The following is a 19,714-nucleotide window of genomic DNA, read 5'->3' on the forward strand; positions in this document are numbered from 1 at the left end:
GTTGTTTGCGATTGGTTTGAAGAACATTTTGGACAATTCCAGGGAATGATTTGGCCACACAAATCGTCCGAAATGAATCCCATAGACATCTACGGGACATAATCGAGAGAAGAGTTTGTGCATAAAACCCTGCACCGGCAACACGTCAGCAGTTGTGGACGGCTGCAGATGCAGCGTGGCCCAGTATTTCTGCAGGATACTCCCAATGACTTGCCAAGTCCATGCCACCACCCGATGCGTATACTGAGACATTTCAGTGGATGTGATTATTGACTATCTTACCTGCCTGCATACGGCTACGTCGTGATTTGTGAGATAGCATGCAGTTCCACGAATTACCCCCCGTCGCGAAAGCAACGTAGACATAGCCAAAGTCGTTATATGTGGATGTTATGTAACTGAATATTACTGCATACACCTGAGCAGTGAGTGCATCTGACCGCGATGCGGAAGACCCAGCTTCTATTCTCTGTACTGGCAGGAGTTTGTTCTTTGTTGGGAGTCTGGAACCGCGCGACTACTACGGTCGCAGGATCGAATCCTGCCTCGGGCATGGATGTCTGTGATGTCCTTAGGTTAGTTAGGTTTAAGTAGTTCCAAGTCTAGGGGACTGATGACCTCAGAAGTTAAGTCCCATAGTGCTCAGAGCCATTTGAACCATTTTTGGGATTCTGGAAGGGGGTACACGTCACCTGAGGAGCTACTTACCTGGAGATTCCAAAGTTCACGCGTTTCACCAACTGGATCGGTAGTGGATTCCAGGTTGTAGTAAAAAGAGCCACGCTGATATAGGTAACACTGAAAGTTTCCTTTAAATGTTCTTTTGGTTTGATTTGATTTTGTAGTACTGGCTTGCTTGCTTGGTTCGGTGTAACTTTGTTTTGGATAGCTCTTTGCATCTGAAACTGCGAGAGAAACCAAATATATCCGCCCGTGAGAGTACAACATAAATCTGGCCCTGTTTTAAATCTTTCTAAATAAATGTACAGACTGATTTAAATTCTGAACTTGTAAGGTTGTTACTTTAATTTGCTATGAAATCGGTGCTAATAAACAATAAAAGCGGTTTAAAAGCTGTGAGCTGTCTGGGGAAGTTAACCGTGCATTACTGCGCAACTGTTTCACCAGGTATCTAGTCTAGCTTACCAAATTCCCAACCAGACTAACATTAATTATAATCTTTTAATAGTCATACAACAACCGGTAATATATATATATATATATATATATATATATATATATATATATATATATATATATATATATATAAAAGAGAATTTAAATAAAAAGAAATAAATCAGTTTATATTTGGAAATTTATTTTAACATTGATCATTGAAATTTCAGCATATTAAACTTGATTCATTACTAAGGTGGTGCCTTATTTAGTATTGTGAAAATGTGAGTTTGTAATCTTACGGAACACATCAAATAGGGAGCCAAGATTGGGAGACTACATACAACACTGCATTCATAAAATAACACACAAAGAACGTTGAAACATATGCAAGAGGAAATGAACAACCAACCGATTCAATTTTCACCCAAAGAAGTTACGTTCGTAGCGCAATCCTGTCCGTCATGTATTTACCACACACTGGTATACTAAATTCATACTAACCCTCTGTGAAATCTTCCCGAAAAGAATAGCTGAGGGTTACGTTGATGCTTTCACCACATGCTTCACGTGGTCAACCTGGTTTACACAAAGAGTGTTGTGGTGTCACCGCCAGACACCACACTTGCTAGGTGGTAGCTTAAATCGGCCGCGGTCCATTAGTACATGTCGGACCCGCGTGTCGCCACTGGCAGTGATCGCAGACCGAGAGCCACCACACGGCAGGTCTCGAGAGACGTACTAGCACTCGCCCAGTTGTACGACGACGTTGCCAGCGACTACACTGACGAAGCCTTTCTCTCATTTGCCGAGACACAGAATAGCCTTCAGCTAAGTTAATGGCTACGACCTAGCAAGGCGCCATTTGTACCATTGCATGTATCTCAAGATAGTCTCACATGTATCATCAAGAATGCTGTATACCAAAGGACGATATAAAAGTTAAGTGTTCTAATAGCTACGTTCTATTCTTTATCACATTCATTACGAATCCTGTTCCAGACTTCGCGCCAGTCGGCGTGTGTGTACGTGTGCCCTTTCGGCTACCTGTCACTGTGGACTGGCTGCCTTGTCAGTCCACTACAAGTGTAACTCCACAATAATTTTCATAATTAAAATAAATTACATCGAAACGGAATTTACTAAAGAAAAACCTTGAACTGGTTACTATCGTCTTACTATTAACCTGATGGGTCAAACAGTTGTATAAGCACGTGGTACTGGTCTCACAAAGTACACCCCACGTGGGTTGAACATAATGAAAAGTTGCTATATTGAAAAATATTGTCAAGACGAGGCGTTATAATCACACAAGCATTCGCATTTAAGATTGATGATCTTAGTTAGAGTTACTGATCAACACGTGGTTCCACTTTACTCACAAAGTAGTGACAAAGCAACTACTGGAATATATTCTGAACTTCAGACGCGAATTACACTGCGTTGCAATTTAAGATAACTTTAGATATTTTAGAGATAAACCTGAAATAAAGATGATTAAATTTTCAGTTAGGCTGAACTTAAGAAATCCATTATCCTGCGGACTTAGCAGACACGCGCTTAGCTGGAGATCTTACCACTTCAGACGCTCGCCACGGACAGACTGACCTGCGCTCCTACCGAGCGTGCTTCCCAAATACAAACGGAAGTGACCAGAGAGGCAGCTTCCTATACCAACATGACAAGGGACAGACAGGACCATACTAAGCATAGAAACCTCTCTGCTTTTAGAAAGCGTAGCTACCTGTTCCGACGTTGGTCCTACTGTTCTCTAGCAGACAGGCTTGTCTGCTACCATCCAGCATGCAACTACAAATACATTTGCTCATTCATCCTCTCACACAGAAGGGAAGGGGGATGACAGTATTTTATCATATACAGTATATAAAAGAAAGCGGATATAGGTTCCGTATGAGACTGTGTGACATGAATTACATATAAAATGTGTTTTAAAGTGTAGTAGTGTGACAGATCGTTCTTGTTTATGTGTAAAAGTAACCCGTTCCACTACTCAGTCTCCTCCCAGACAGTCAGAAACGCCACAGTAAATTTAGAAGAGGAATTTATGCCGTAAATGACAACAGACTTAAGAAATAAACATGAAAGGAATCCAACAGAGACCTTTCTAACTTTACTATTGACCTCTTTATATAAAATGGTCCCTGTGCGTTAATGACCTGCTAATAATGGTGTTCATTAAATGGTTCCGTTGCGCTGATAATTTTCGTAGCAAAATAAAAATGAAAACTCTTCCGTCGTAATTGTGACTGCTTGGAAACGCAGGGCTTGCTACTCAGTGAGCGCCAGCTGCAAATTTCTAACTACTGTAGCTGAGAGCGTAGTGCAATGTTCCAGACGGCGAGTAAACTGCCGGTATTTTATACACATCACTGAGTGAGACACTTTTCTATTAAAAATGACTTCGATCGAGGATGGGGGCAATGCTCTTAAGTGAAATATTTCTTTAACAAACTGTTTTTAAATTATCCGATGTATTACTACTTGTATGCAGTTCATGTTAAAACACTCATTACCATTGACAAAATGCAACATTGATACCAATCACTTACTCTCACAAATGTCAGATAAATCAATAATACACATGAAAATACCTTGCAGTGAAAATTACTCAATCTTTAATGAAAAATGTAAATTTCCCTGATGTGGATGTCTCATTCAACAATGATTCTAGACTACGCACGACTGCAGTGCCACTAAATAAGAATTTTACCTTAATTCCTTCTGATACGCTTTTCTGAACGCATTATATCGCATTTTATTCTACACTCCTGGAAATGGAAAAAAGAACACATTGACACCGGTGTGTCAGACCCACCATACTTGCTCCGGACACTGCGAGAGGGCTGTACAAGCAATGATCACACGCACGGCACAGCGGACACACCAGGAACCGCGGTGTTGGCCGTCGAATGGCGCTAGCTGCGCAGCATTTGTGCACCGCCGCCGTCAGTGTCAGCCAGTTTGCCGTGGCATACGGAGCTCCATCGCAGTCTTTAACACTGGTAGCATGCCGCGACAGCGTGGACGTGAACCGTATGTGCAGTTGACGGACTTTGAGCGAGGGCGTATAGTGGGCATGCGGGAGGCCGGGTGGACGTACCGCCGAATTGCTCAACACGTGGGGCGTGAGGTCTCCACAGTACATCGATGTTGTCGCCAGTGGTCGGCGGAAGGTGCACGTGCCCGTCGACCTGGGACCGGACCGCAGCGACGCACGGATGCACGCCAAGACCGTAGGATCCTACGCAGTGCCGTAGGGGACCGCACCGCCACTTCCCAGCAAATTAGGGACACTGTTGCTCCTGGGGTATCGGCGAGGACCATTCGCAACCGTCTCCATGAAGCTGGGCTACGGTCCCGCACACCGTTAGGCCGTCTTCCGCTCACGCCCCAACATCGTGCAGCCCGCCTCCAGTGGTGTCGCGACAGGCGTGAATGGAGGGACGAATGGAGACGTGTCGTCTTCAGCGATGAGAGTCGCTTCTGCCTTGGTGCCAATGATGGTCGTACGCGTGTTTGGCGCCGTGCAGGTGAGCGCCACAATCAGGACTGCATACGACCGAGGCACACAGGGCCAACACCCGGCATCATGGTGTGGGGAGCGATCTCCTACACTGGCCGTACACCACTGGTGATCGTCGAGGGGACACTGAATAGTGCACGGTACATCCAAACCATCATCGAACCCATCGTCCTACCATTCCTAGACCGGCAAGGGAACTTGCTGTTCCAACAGGACAATGCACGTCCGCATGTATCCCGTGCCACCCAACGTGCTCTAGAAGGTGTAAGTCAACTACCCTGGTCAGCAAGATCTCCGGATCTGTCCCCCATGGAGCATGTTTGGGACTGGATGAAGCGTCGTCTCACGCGGTCTGCACGTCCAGCACGAACGCTGGTCCAACTGAGGCGCCAGGTGGAAATGGCATGGCAAGCCGTTCCACAGGACTACTTCCAGCATCTCTACGATCGTCTCCATGGGAGAATAGCAGCCTGCATTGCTGCGAAAGGTGGATATACACTGTACTAGTGCCGACATTGTGCATGCTCTGTTGCCTGTGTCTATGTGCCTGTGGTTCTGTCAGTGTGATCATGTGATGTATCTGACCCCAGGAATGTGTCAATAAAGTTTCCTCTTCCTGGGACAATGAATTCACGGTGTTCTTATTTCAATTTCCAGGAGTGAAAATCACCAATCGAATCTTTATCTCCTATTATACAATATTCAAACATAAACAAAGAAGCACTTTAATTTGTCCACATTGTCACGAGTCCTCTGTTCCGCTACTGTGATAACGATAGAACTCCTGTGACCCCCGTTGCCAACAGCGATGACAAAAACAAGCAAGCAAATCTTCCAGCGACACAGTTACTCTGACCAAAGATTGCAAGCACATAACAAGCGATTCAAAGTACTTGAAGATTAGCGTTTGAGACATCCAAAGTAAGTACAAAATCCGGAAATACAAATAAAATCCCGATAGACTTCTTTCAACATAATACAAACTTACAAGTCTTGGACGCTTCTCAATGCCGGTGCCTTGTCAAAGCTCAGAAGACGATTAATTCTCCAGTTTTATGCTTTCTACTAGATTTATTTTTGACACAAAGTATAGCTGTAGGAAAGTGGAACTAATTACTTCTCCTTTGGTTAAGGTGAACCCCGTCTAGTGTGGGGTCCTCTGTACTCGCCATTTGGGACATTTATTTTCCCGTGCGCCACCCGACTGTGTATCGTGAAAACCTGTTCTGTCTGTGATCGTATTTTAACTGTTCCTGGATCGTATTTTCTGAGGGAAAAAGTGTGGAATAGCCCAGTATTTTCTTACACGAACAGGGAAACCCACTGTGAAACCAGTCAGACTGGCCTGTGCACCAGCCACGGTCGTTAGTTCGTCGTGCGAATTAGATCCGTGTCTGGCCGAACTTCATGCTGTTGCGTTGCGCGTTACGATACACGAGCAAGCCTGTTACTTGTATTCATTTGTAATAATGAACATTGCGGTACTTTCCTAGGAATAGTGAACTGCCAGTGTTGTGTCGTAATCCGCACTGGTTTTCACAAGAGATAGACAGCGCCTGGATGATCACATTATTTACAATGGAAAATCCCCATCGCATCTCGCTTAGATTTAGTGGTTAAATGGCTTACTAGAAAGCCCATCAGAAACTGAACACAGATAAGGCATGAAAACAGAAAGAAGGTGTACTGAACTGTGTAAAAAGAAGCGAAACAGAAACAGTGGTCCAAGCTAAAGACATGCAACATCGAGAAATTTGCAAGAGGTTTGGCGTCATGATCGTGAGATCACGGTGTTGGCCTGCAAAGCGAAACATCCGTGTTCAGATCTCTCTCATGCTTAATTTTTTTCACAAAATAATGATCTTTCCTTCCAGTCTTTGATCTGTCTGTTTTCCTTCTGTTCTCTTGGCACTGTCTTACTATACATTCGTTATAGAATATGAGTCACGTTGTAGGACTTGTAACACTATAGGTTAGACATTACATACCTTTTGTTGATTCATTTAGCTTTCTATTTTGTCAACATCCCATCGTTGAACTTCTGTAATTGGTGTACGATTAATTCGATACTGTAAATATAATCTCTGTAATGATCTTTTGTCTTCCTCATATAATCTCTTTGGTTATCTCTAAAATTAAATAATTTTATTTAAATAATTTTTTGTAGAACTACCAATATATGCAAATGTTGTGTTTTATTTAAAATGTTTGTTTGCTATTATGTAAACTGCTGACATTCACTTAGTGTACCTAGTTATTTTGTATGTAAAAGGTGTTGTGGTTCCCCTCGGGAACGGAATTGTATAGCGCGCGCAAATTGTGGTTGGCTTAGGTAGAAAAGGTGGAACAAAGAGTCAGTCGGGGACGAGTTATCAAACTAACAACTACTCATGTAAAAAGTTGTGTATTGGGCTGGTTCCGAGAGAGGCTTTTCCTGACGCTTTCCAATTCCTCGTATGGATGGGTAAAGAACTGGAACTATTCTGAAATTTGTATCTATCATCGTCACCAAGAAATGACAGAGTCCGGCAATTCTACTTGCAAATCCACCTACCAACATGCAATCGCCACCACATTGCGCAATCACTGTAATGGAACACTACAGTAATGAACAGTGAAGGATCAACTCATTGCATGTTTTAGTATGCACAAATATAAGGTAACTTATACTCGAACCCTTACACCTACCTTTATTTTTTGTCCCTAGTCACTAAAGTGATTACCGAGTGTCCACATTGTGAAAATAGGAAAGCCCAGTGTTTTACTAATTAATGCCACTTGAACATAGTAAAAAGAAAGTTAAAGTTTATGTTGCGGAACTGAGTAATATAGTAAATGATGGTTGTTGAAAATAATCTTTCTATTAAAACGGTTTATTAATGTTTTGTTGCCAAATTCTAAAGTGAATGTTCTCAAAACTGTGGCTAATAAAGTTTCGCTTAGTAAATGATCACATTGCTGCCTATTGCAAATCGCGAGTCAGTTTCTTACAGATATGTCAAGTTGTGTTCTACTGCAGTAAGAGTTGAGAACTAATACTGTTGAACGTTACATGTTCATACTTGTTAAGGGATTGTTTGTTACATGTATTGAAAGTGTGTTTAGTATGCTCTGCTACAGTGGTCAAGATTAAGGGGCCCCCTCCACTGAAAGTAGTTCAAATGCACAAAGTTACTTAATTATAGCAAGTTTCAATTACTTTTCTTATTGAAGTGAACTTCTGTAAAATATTGGACTCCCTTTGTGTATTAAAAGTGCATATTAATGGTGTAACGGGATCAACAGGTTGTCTATTGTGCTCATGCTAGATAACTATTAATAGGAAGACCACTAGCCGGCCGCGGTGGTCTCGCGGTTCTAGGCGCGCAGTCCGGAACCGTGCGACTGCTACGGTCGCAGGTTCGAATCCTGCCTCGGGCATGGATGTGTGTGATGTCCATAGGTTAGTTAGGTTTAAGTGGTTCTAAGTTCTAGGGGACTGATGACCACAGCAGTTGAGTCCCATAGTGCTCAGAGCCATTTGAAGGAAGACCACTATCTATGAAAACAATAATTTCTTTATTCAAAAGACAGTGGGAAGTAACCTGTTAGTGAATTCTATTTCATTCTAAATACAAAATTATTTAACTGAGAGAGACTTAACCTGTGACCAGTTCACAATTTTGCAGTGAACTACATTTACAATTTTATGTCAGCTAGGAAAATGTTTGAAAAGTAATACTGAGCCTATGTTCAATTTATGATTCTACAGTGAATATTAATAGTAATGTTATAAAGACCATTCAGTTTGAATAAGCCCTGAAAGTAACAATGTGTAGTATTATAAGGTTATATTTATGCAAATAGTTTGTTCTGATCTGTTAGCTCCAACCTTAACCTGAACATACCGTATTCAGGTGCCAGAGTTCATTGCCCTCGCGTGTGGCAGAGTATAGGTTGTGTTTGTCTGTTAAAGTTACTCATACCTATTTTCTTGAACAAGAATGTTAATCATTCTCTTGCCTAATTAGGCTGGCGACCGTTTTCTTTATTCTTTGAACAGTGTAGCTAGGTAAAATATTATTTGTTACTGTTTGAATATTTACGTAATTTTTACTTTCACTTCCGATAAGCCACCTCCGTTAGGTACAACACGGTCAACATAACAAAATTCCTCTCAGAGGGTAACACTGCTCTGCTTCTTCATACTAGAATTACTTGAATAAAAATAATTTCATTATATGAACTGCCTTCAGCTTTGAGGTTATGGTATAGTAGTAGCAGACGATAGTATTATAGACTACATTACCCTAGCAAGTAAAACTGATGAATAGTGAAAGCAGGCGATATGCCGCATCAACTTCACACAAAAATGAAAACAACAGAAAAAAACGCAAGTGAACTATGTTTCAACAAAGGAATTAAAGAGTCACAACATCCAAACCGGAACGCAAGAGTCATAACGTGCGGTACTTGGGTAGAACAAACAGCAGATACGTACGTCTGGAGGTCTCTTCCTAACAGCTCGCTGTTGCAACGGACGTTACACCAACACACACACAAACACACACACACACAGACTTTTGAATACAGCGAACAGACACGTCAGTGATCGGACGGAAAGTTCATGATTTTTTAGAAAGAAAGAGGGCCACGAGAGAGGTTTGAACTCAGATCTTTCCCTTCGCAGTCCAGCACAGTAATCATATAACCACGATGCCGTGGCTATTCAAATTCGCTCCATGTTGCACATCTCGATTGAGCTTGGACCGCTCAGTGTTTCCGTTTCGCTTCTATTTTCATACGTCATTACACTTTCACACTGTTTTCATGTATGATCTGTGTTTAGTTTTTGACGGGCTGTTTTACCACTAAATCTAAGTGGCGTGGGATGCGGAGTTTCCCTAGTTGTTAGTATTAGTTCTCAGCAACAGCGTACACACTATTCGACACCAGTAAACGCTGAAACAGTTCAAAATCAGACTCCTTACAGGAAAAAAACAGGGAACGAAAACCTCTAGACGGTTGAACGAGTTACTAAACAGTACCCTACGCTTTTCATCAGGTTTGGTGTAACAGTGGTATTCTTGCACCGAATAACTTTTGTTTCTCCTTCAACAGTCACAACTTCAAACTCTCAACACCTACATAAGATTGGAACGTTAGAACATATCACGGGTACAAATGTTAGTAGAAAATAAAGTGTAGGACCCACATTCGTTTAACGACATCATCTCATAAAAAACGTATGAGTAACATTATAATGCAAGAAAGTACTGTACATACACAGAAAGCAGTACCACTGTTATGAAGCGAAATCGAGCCGGTGTTGTGCATAAGCAGAAAACATTTCTCATGGTTTAAATACTGGAAAAACTCGACCTGTTACTGTTTCATGCCTAGCGCAATGTATTTCTAAAATTTATTCTTATTTTCAAGTGCATTTGTTTACGTAAATATTTTTGTGACGTTTACTTGTTTGATTTTATGCCTCTCTTGCAGTATTGTCTTTTTTTATGTACTGTAGTCGGAAAATCGGACAAAATGAATGTTGGAATGTTTTTATCTGCTAGCGTTAGATATGATATTTCTGTTTGTCTACTTAAAAGTACTCCGTCTCCTCCAGTATACAGAATATCACACGCAGGCAAGTCATAACATACACTTTTTGTTTTTGTAATCATAGATGCTACAGAGATTTTAGGATGGTTTCAAAAGAGTTTGGATGCAGTCAGAGGCGTTAAATTTTCTTTAGACTACATTATACAGGGTGTTACAAAAAGGTACGGCCAAACTTTCAAGAAACATTCCTCACACACAAATAAAGAAAAGATGTTATGTGGACATGTGTCCGGAAACGCTTAATTTCCATGTTAGAGCTCATTTTAGTTTCGCCAGTACGTACTGTACTTCCTCGATTCACCGCCAGTTGGCCCAATTGAAGGAAGGTAATGTTGACTTCGGTGCTTGTGTTGACATGCGACTCATTGCTCTACAGTACTAGCATCAAGCACATCAGTACGTAGCATCAACAGGTTAGTGTTCATCACGAACGTGGTTTTGCAGTCAGTGCAATGTTTACAAATGCGGAGTTGGCAGATGCACATCTGATGTATGGATTAGCACGGGGCAATAGCCGTTGCGCGGTACCTTTGTATCGAGACAGATTTCCAGAACGAAGGTGTCCCGACAGGAAGACGTTCGAAGCAATTGATCGGCGTCTTAGGGAGCACGGAACATTCCAGCCTATGACTCGCGACTGGGGAAGACCTAGAACGACGAGGACACCTGCAATGGACGAGGCAATTCTTCGTGCAGTTGACGATAACCCTAACGTCAGCGTCAGAGAAGTTGTTGCTGTACAAGGTAACGTTGACCACGTCACTGTATGGAGAGTGCTACGTGAGAACCAGTTGTTTCCGTACCATGTACAGCGTGTGCAGGCACTATCAGCAGCTGATTGGCCTCCACGGGTACACTTCTGCGAATGGTTGTAAGTAGGCTGTTTAGGTTTTTTTATTGATAACGCCACCTCAGTATGAAAATCACCGGCTGTGCCGTGTGCAGTCTGTGGCTGCTTTGCATTGTTGTAATACTCAACCATTGTAGTGTTAGGCAGCTGGCTGTGAACAGCGCGTAGCGCTGGGCAGTTGGAGGTGAGCCGCCAGCAGTGGTGGATGTGGGGAGAGAGATGGCGGAGTTTTGTAATTTGTCATGATATCAAGGTAAATACATTGTTGGTTCTCTATTAATATCTTTCATTTGCTAACTATCCCTATCAGTAGTTAGTGCCTTCCATAGTTTGAATCTTTTATTTAGCTGGCAGTAGTGGCGCTTGCTGTATTGCAGTAGTGGGAGAAACGAAGATTATTGTGAGGTAAGTGATTTAGTGATTTGTGAAAGGTATAGTTTAATGTTAGTCAGGGCCATTCTTTTGTAGGGATTTTGTGAAAGTCAGATTGCGTTGCGTTAACAAAAATATTGTGTGTTGAAAGTCAGATTGCGTTGCGCTAAAAAATATTGTGTGTCAGGTTAAGCACAGTCATGTAAAATTATTCAAAGGGGAAGTTTCATATGTCGACCCTTAGCCTAGGATACCTCACTGGAATCTTCTGATTTTTTCTTGTAGTTTGTATAATTAGTGTAGATTTTGTTTATTGCTAGCGCGTAATTGTAGAGAGAATCTCCATTGTAGTTGTAGTTTTTCAGTGTTGTATAGTAAAATAGTTGTGGCATGCATGTAGATTTGCACCAAGTATTTCGCAGCTGCAATTAACTAGATATTATTTTCAGTGTTATGTTAATGTGTTCTCTTATTTTTTGATCTTCAAATTGTGTTTTTCTGTGTTGTCGTGTGAAATACTGTGACAATAATGGCGTGTGAAAAACGTAATACCAGGCTCCAAACTAAATTGAGAAATGACAGTGAAGACGATAGCAGTATGTTAGCGCCGCAGAATAATGAATTAACTAATGTTAAAAGTAGTAATTTGATAATTGCGCATAGGGAAATGGAGCGGGTTGCAAACAACGGCGTAGACAGTGAAACAATCAGTGAGCAGGAAAGCATTATCGATCGGTCGGTCGGCAACAGCTCGCCTCAGGAATCCGAAATGACAGGACACAATTTTTCAAATACTGTAGATTCAGGTTTTGGATCCTCACCGTTTTCTCAAATAAGTCAAGACACATTTTCTGCTTGTCAAAATGTGAATGTTGCCGGTGAAAATGCACTGCCAAAAAGCATAGAGAAACAGATTCCAGACACTAATACATTATTATTGCAATTAATCCAACAAATGGAACAAAATCAGAGAGAAATGAAACAAATGGGACAAAATCTTCAAAAGTTAGACACAATGGAACAAAATCTTCAAAAGTTAGATACCACACTTGAACAAACACGTGACGATTTAACTAATGAGTTACATCACATTGAATCGAAATGTCAAAAAGTCTGTAATGACGTAAAAACACAAATTTGTGAACATTTCCAACCTATTTTTTCGCGGCATGAAAATGCACTACAGAATCACGAAGCAGCAATAAAAGAACTGCAAACTACTGTTCATGAAAATCATGAGACCTTGCAAGCTAAATTTGACTCAGTTGCATCTACCGATTCGGTTACGCAACTTGCAAAAACCCAGGAAAACTTAAAAGACACAGCAGAAAAACACACTGAGGAAATAAGTACATTATCGGATAAAGTAGCCGATCTTTCAGATCAGTTCACTAACTTATCTACGAGGGTAGATGATCTGAATGACACAACACCTGTAGCCTTCACTGACACAGAAGAGTATGAACAAATTAGAAAATTCAAACAAAATCAAAATCAAATTAATACGCAACACCAAAGAGAAATCCGCGAAGTACAAGATCAGCTGACACAGGTAATACAAGAATTACGTATTTCAGAGGACACTCGCGCCCCAACACGGGAAGAGGGACATAGAAATACGGAACAACCACAAAATAATAACACAAGACACTTCGGAAATTATGAAAGAAATTGGCAAGGCACACCGAATTTTGAGATGGAACCGCCGACACGACGTAACAATGACCGGTATGCTACTCGCCGACACGATGATTTTGACTATAAGCTGTTCATTACTACACGTAAATTTAAAACATTTAAGAATTCTGCCAACGACATTCATCCACAAGCATGGCTCCATCAATTCTCTCATTGTTTTCCTTCCAACTGGTCATTGGAGCACAGGTTAGAATTTATGTGTGGCTACTTAGAGAATGAACCAGCTGTAAGAATGCGATCGGTCATTCACGATTGCCACAGTGAAGGAGAGTTTTACCATGCCTTCCTCTCAGCATATTGGTCTCAAGCCACACAAGACCGAGTAAAACATGGCATCATAATGATGAAACATTTCGAACAATCTGAATTCTCCAGTCTTGTGAAATATTTTGAAGACATGTTGCACAAGAATCAGTACCTGTCAAACCCATACAGCCCCTCAGAACTCATCCGCATTTGCTTAATCAAACTGCCTGAACATTTGCGACATATTATTTTGGCAGGACGTTGCAAAGACGACATTGAAGCATTTCAAGGACTCTTACAAGAACTGGAAATTGACACTGACAATCGCGGAACGCAGGAGCACAACAATTACAGATTACATCCGTCGCAATTACGCGATGAAAGAAATAATAACTGGACGCGACAAGACTATTCTCACAACACAAATCGTGACCGAAACAGACACCACCCGTATAACAACCGTTGGCAGAGTAGTAATAATTACAGGGAAAGATCACCTCTCCGCAGTAATGACTATCACAGAGACAACCATAGAAACAGACAATATGGGAACCAAAACAATTATTATCAAGGGAGACGGAATAACTTCAGACGCAACAGTTCGGCGCGCAGTTACGATTCAGGGAGAAATTCTCCACCACATGACCGACAAACAAGAAATTATGAAAACTACCGACATGACGACAGACGATATATTCGTAACGACAGACCTGAATTGCATCAGAACTGGCGGGATTTAGACACGGCAGGGCCCTCTCGGCAAGGCGAATTTGTGGCAGTTCGGTCTCCGAATCCCATTAACGACGCGCGCGAGCGGAGAGACAGACAATGACCCGCACAGCAGGCAGCCGCGTGCGCCAGCTGGCTCAGGGAAAAATAACATTGACGCTAACCTTGAGAAAAATTCCAGTATTCTTTAACGACGTATACCGCATGTTAATTGCATTGTTCAAACTCTGAGTACTATGAAGAGCAAAGGTTTACACCATATTTCACACGTAAAACCGTTTATTGAGAGATAATGTGCTTTTTAACTTGAGATTTTAATGAAACATTTTGATTTACTTGAAAATACATTCTGGATTTAAAGTACTTTCAGTGAGATACCAGACGACACAGTGGTTAGTTTATGTGACAACTACACGGTTTTATCACGACGCTACTAATGAGTGACAATTTACAATGTTGCTTTTGCGGTGTATCTGTTTTATATCTGCACAGTTTTCTGAATTCTTCTGGAAAGAAAAACATGTTTTAGTAGTAACTTTTGTGGTATAGCAATAATGAGGCAGCCTTTTACGTGGCACAACAATACGTTACAGCACAGTACTTTCTTCATCACAACAATAAGCATAACTAAGATATCTATACGCAAAGCATTTCACTTTTGTGTATCATCAGGTAAGTACATTGACTTCTGTAGAACTTAGCTTTCGGAGGACGATAACTACGAGACTTCCACAGAGATTATCTTACAACATGACGCACAGTTTAGCGCTACAGGACACGTATTTGAGTGATTAATTTTGTACTTAAAACATTTATTTTTAAAGATTTTTGAATTGCAAAGAAAGTTTTCCGTGATACATTTCATTCCATTGCTGTAATCTGTAACACCTAAGGGTATAATTACATTAATCCTCAGGGGGGTACACGCTTACTTTGTGTATCATGTGTTTAGCACGCACAAGGAGCCCTAGCTAATATGGTATTTGCTTATACAACTTTACACATCGGTACCATATTTCTCTAACACAGAATTACACAGCTATCTGATTATTTACCTGAGAGAGACAAACATTTATTTTACAACATTAGTGACAGATGTTTACGTAATTACACCGTTGGATAACTTCACACTTACGAAATTGTATTTTGTCTGTACTTTGTCAACTGTTCATACTTTTTCAGAACCATTGTGATACTATGAGAGCGTTGAATGATGTATTTGGTATGAGATAATGATTTTTAAGGTACGTTTGAGGTAGATGACACTTTTGACATGAGCAGAGAATTTTTTTAGGTTTTGAAACTGTTGGAGGAAGCTACGACGATTTTGAGAGTTGACTGAGGTATTATGATGTTATTTTTACGACGACGATGTGTATTATGCTGTTGAGGTATGTTTATGATTAATAAGCTAATGTTATATGAAGAATTTGATTATGCTATGTATCTAATGATGAAGTATTGAAGAAGCGTCGACGAATTTATATATGTGTAATAAGGTAAGGAATAATGAATAGTGATTAGGGCACTCTGATTTGTGGAAAAGGTTGTTGGAAACCAAGATCGTACTTTAAGAGTTATGAAATGTGTGTAAATGCGTGAATGTATCACAATGCCGACGAAAATTTTTTTGGACACTGTTATATCAATAAGATTTTGTTTCTACAGATTGGTAACGCAAATTCTCACCCTGTGAATTTTTGTAATATAAGACTGCCATTGTAGTGAAAACTGCTGTCGTAAATATTTCCGTACGAAAGTTAAGTGACCACCTGCACGTAATGCGTCGCGGGCACACAGCTGAGTCAGACGCCTGAAAAAAAAAAAAGGGGGCCATTATTGCGAGCCCCTTTTTCAGCGGCACAGGTAAAAAAAAAAAAAGGGAGGCCATTACCCTTCTTTTGTAGAGAGCATCGCAAAAACGACAGGGTCGAACTTGAAAACGATGAGAAACATTTCACGGCTATTGTCGTGCTAATTGAGAGAAATGCCATATGGCTAGTGAATGACGTTTCACGCCTTGCTTTGCCCATTTTGTTTAATATCTAGTTTCTAGCTGCACTGCAGCACCGGTTAAAATAAAATTTTATAGATGTACTAATATAAATATTTTCTGTCTGCAGATCTATTAAATAATAATTTTGTAATCCACATTCTTCGAAAAAGGAGCTCTTGGAATGGAAAGAACAATAAGAAGGGACTAATACCAGGAACTGCATACATAATTTTCTTTTCAACTACTGAGTAATTTTTTGTAGAATTAGTTTTTGTGGTGCACCACTTTAATTACTTAGACATTAAGATGTGATTATACATTTCCCTTATCTGCATTGTTGTCTTTACTATAATATTTTTCTGCTTGAGCGTTGTCATGTTTAGATATAATTTATTGCTTTTGCTTCTGCTGTTTGCCAGGCATAATGTTACTGAATTTGACTTTGTATTACGCTGTTAAGCCAGTTTTACTAATGATTATTTTATTGTTTGCTGCGCATTGCCTCATATTAGTTGTAATGTTGAATTGCTTGGTAATTTAGATTTACTGTAGCTTGCTTTGCCAGTTTGAAATTTTTGTCATTGATGTTGATTGTTTTATGTGATGCTGCATTGCCTCGTCCCTTGGTATATATATCTGAGCTCAGTAGATTTAAGTTAGCTTAAGAGGGGGTAGACTATATAAGAAACTAACTATGATGAATTGGAAGCAATGCATTGACAAGGTGTATAAAAAAAAGATTTGGGCCTAAATGAGTATTGTACAATGAGCCATATTTATTTTGAAAGACTTATGGTTGGAATACAGAAAAGAGGTACAGATAGGACTTTTTGGGAATAATGATGAACACAGGGAGATCTCCAAGAACAAAAAAGGTTTTGTTCGCACAATACTGCAGTACCAAAAGTTACACTGAAAACGAACCCTATCCATTCCTTTTGTGTCAGCCCTCTATGTGTTTGTGTACCCTTGTGTATTTGTGTTTTTCCTGTCTTTATGTGTTTAGCTGATTAGAGCTATGTTGTAGAATTTTTCTAATACTATGTTATTTACTTGGTAAATTCTGTTTTGTTGCTCATATGTGGAGGTGATGTTTCAAAAGTTATTCTGATCTTTATGTAAGTACTTATGTCATTATTTTTGTAACACTGATGTATATGTTTATTTCTATTCTTTTGTAAAGCCCCTATTACTACGAATGTTATCTCTACTATTATGTTTTTAATGATGTTTTCTGTACCCTTGTAATTGTATTCTTATGTTATAAAATTGTAATTGACACCTGGTCATCAAATTAAGTAACTTGTAAGTTACATTTCACTGCACACGTTTCTGTTGGTCATAGTATATGGACAATATGTGAGAAGTAGGGAGTGATAGTGTTTGCATGTGATTTAATGATTCAGCAAGGGACTGGATAACAGCATTGCTGGTTCTGAGGACAATTCCAAAAACTTTGTGAGTGCACAAGTGGTGGTTATGGACTTGCTACATTATCCGCAAGACTCTTCGATGGTGATTGTGCACCTGCACAGTCACAACAGATGGTTGCTGGCCATCTCTACAAGGACTACAGTGGGTCTGCACCTCTGGTGGCCCACCAGTACCGTCATTTCTACAAGGACTACAGTGGGTCTGCACCTCTGGTGGCCCACCAATACCATTATTTCTACAAGGACTACAGTGGGTCTACATCTTTGATGATCCATCAATACCATTATTTCTACAAGGACTGCAGTGGGTCTGCGCCTCTGGTGGCCCACCAATACCATAATCTCTACCAGGACTACAGTGGGTCTGCTCTGTGATGACCTACCAAACGATATTCTTCAAAACTTCGATAGACTACGCTGTGGGTTTGCTCTGTTGTGGCCCATTACGTGTCAGCATGTCAAGAGTCAGCACTGTCTTTCCGTTGGAAGGACAACGATACTTCTTCAAGACTGCATGGAAATCCACTACGTCTATGTGCATTTTCTTTTACTGCTCAGACTTTGAGAAAAACACTGCAATGTGATGAATGATCAGGACTGTCTTTATGGACTGTGAGAGAATTTTAGCTTTTGACCAACATTGTATCAATAAGTGTGTGCATTTGATTTCTTTGTTATTGTAATTACGATTATGAAAAATTTTAACAAATATGTATTGGCCAGTGCCCAACAAAATTTGTCAAATTTTTTGTGGGGAGCATGGGGGCTATGTAAGTAGGCTGTTTAGGTTTTTTTATTGATAACGCCACCTCAGTATGAAAATCACCGGCTGTGCCGTGTGCAGTCTGTGGCTGCTTTGCATTGTTGTAATACTCAACCATTGTAGTGTTAGGCAGCTGGCTGTGAACAGCGCGTAGCGCTGGGCAGTTGGAGGTGAGCCGCCAGCAGTGGTGGATGTGGGGAGAGAGATGGCGGAGTTTTGTAATTTGTCATGATATCAAGGTAAATACATTGTTGGTTCTCTATTAATATCTTTCATTTGCTAACTATCCCTATCAGTAGTTAGTGCCTTCCATAGTTTGAATCTTTTATTTAGCTGGCAGTAGTGGCGCTTGCTGTATTGCAGTAGTGGGAGAAACGAAGATTATTGTGAGGTAAGTGATTTAGTGATTTGTGAAAGGTATAGTTTAATGTTAGTCAGGGCCATTCTTTTGTAGGGATTTTGTGAAAGTCAGATTGCGTTGCGTTAACAAAAATATTGTGTGTTGAAAGTCAGATTGCGTTGCGCTAAAAAATATTGTGTGTCAGGTTAAGCACAGTCATGTAAAATTATTCAAAGGGGAAGTTTCATGGTTCATCCAACAATGTGTCAATCCTCATTTCAGTGCAAATGTTCTCTTTACGGATGAGGCTTCATTCCAACGTGATCAAATTGTCAATTTTCACAATCAACATGTGTGGGCTGACGAGAATCCGCACGAAATTGTGCAATCACGTCATCAACACAGATTTTCTGTGAACGTTTGGGCAGGCATTGTTGGTGATGTCTTGATTGGGCCCCATGTTCTTCCACCTACGCTCAATGGAGCACGTTATCATGATTTCATAGTCGATACTCTACCAGTGCTGCTAGAACATGTGCCTTTACAAGTACGACACAACATGTGGTTCATGCACGATGGAGCTCCTGCACATTTCAGTCGAAGTGTTCGTACGCTTCTCAACAACAGATTCGGTGACCGATGGATTGGTAGAGGCGGACCAATTCCATGGCCTCCACGCTCTCCTGACATCAACCCTCTTCACTTTCATTTATGGGGGCATTTGAAAGCTCTTGTCTACGTAACCCCGGTACCAAATGTAGAGAGACTCTTCGTGCTCGTATTGTGGACGGCTGTGATACAATACGCCATTCTTCAGGGCTGCATCAGCGCATCAGGGATTCCATGCGACGGAGGGTGGATGCATGTATCTTCGCTAACAGAGGACATTTTGAACATTTCCTGTAACAAAGTGTTTGAAGTCACGCTGGTACGTTCTGTTGCTGTGTGTTTCCATTTCATGTTTAATGTGATTTGAAGAAAAGTAATAAAATGAGTTCTAACATGGAAAGTAAGCGTTTCCGAACA

Source organism: Schistocerca nitens, chromosome 1 (genome assembly GCF_023898315.1).
Source record: "Schistocerca nitens isolate TAMUIC-IGC-003100 chromosome 1, iqSchNite1.1, whole genome shotgun sequence".
Classification (NCBI taxonomy): Eukaryota; Metazoa; Arthropoda; class Insecta; order Orthoptera; family Acrididae; genus Schistocerca; species Schistocerca nitens.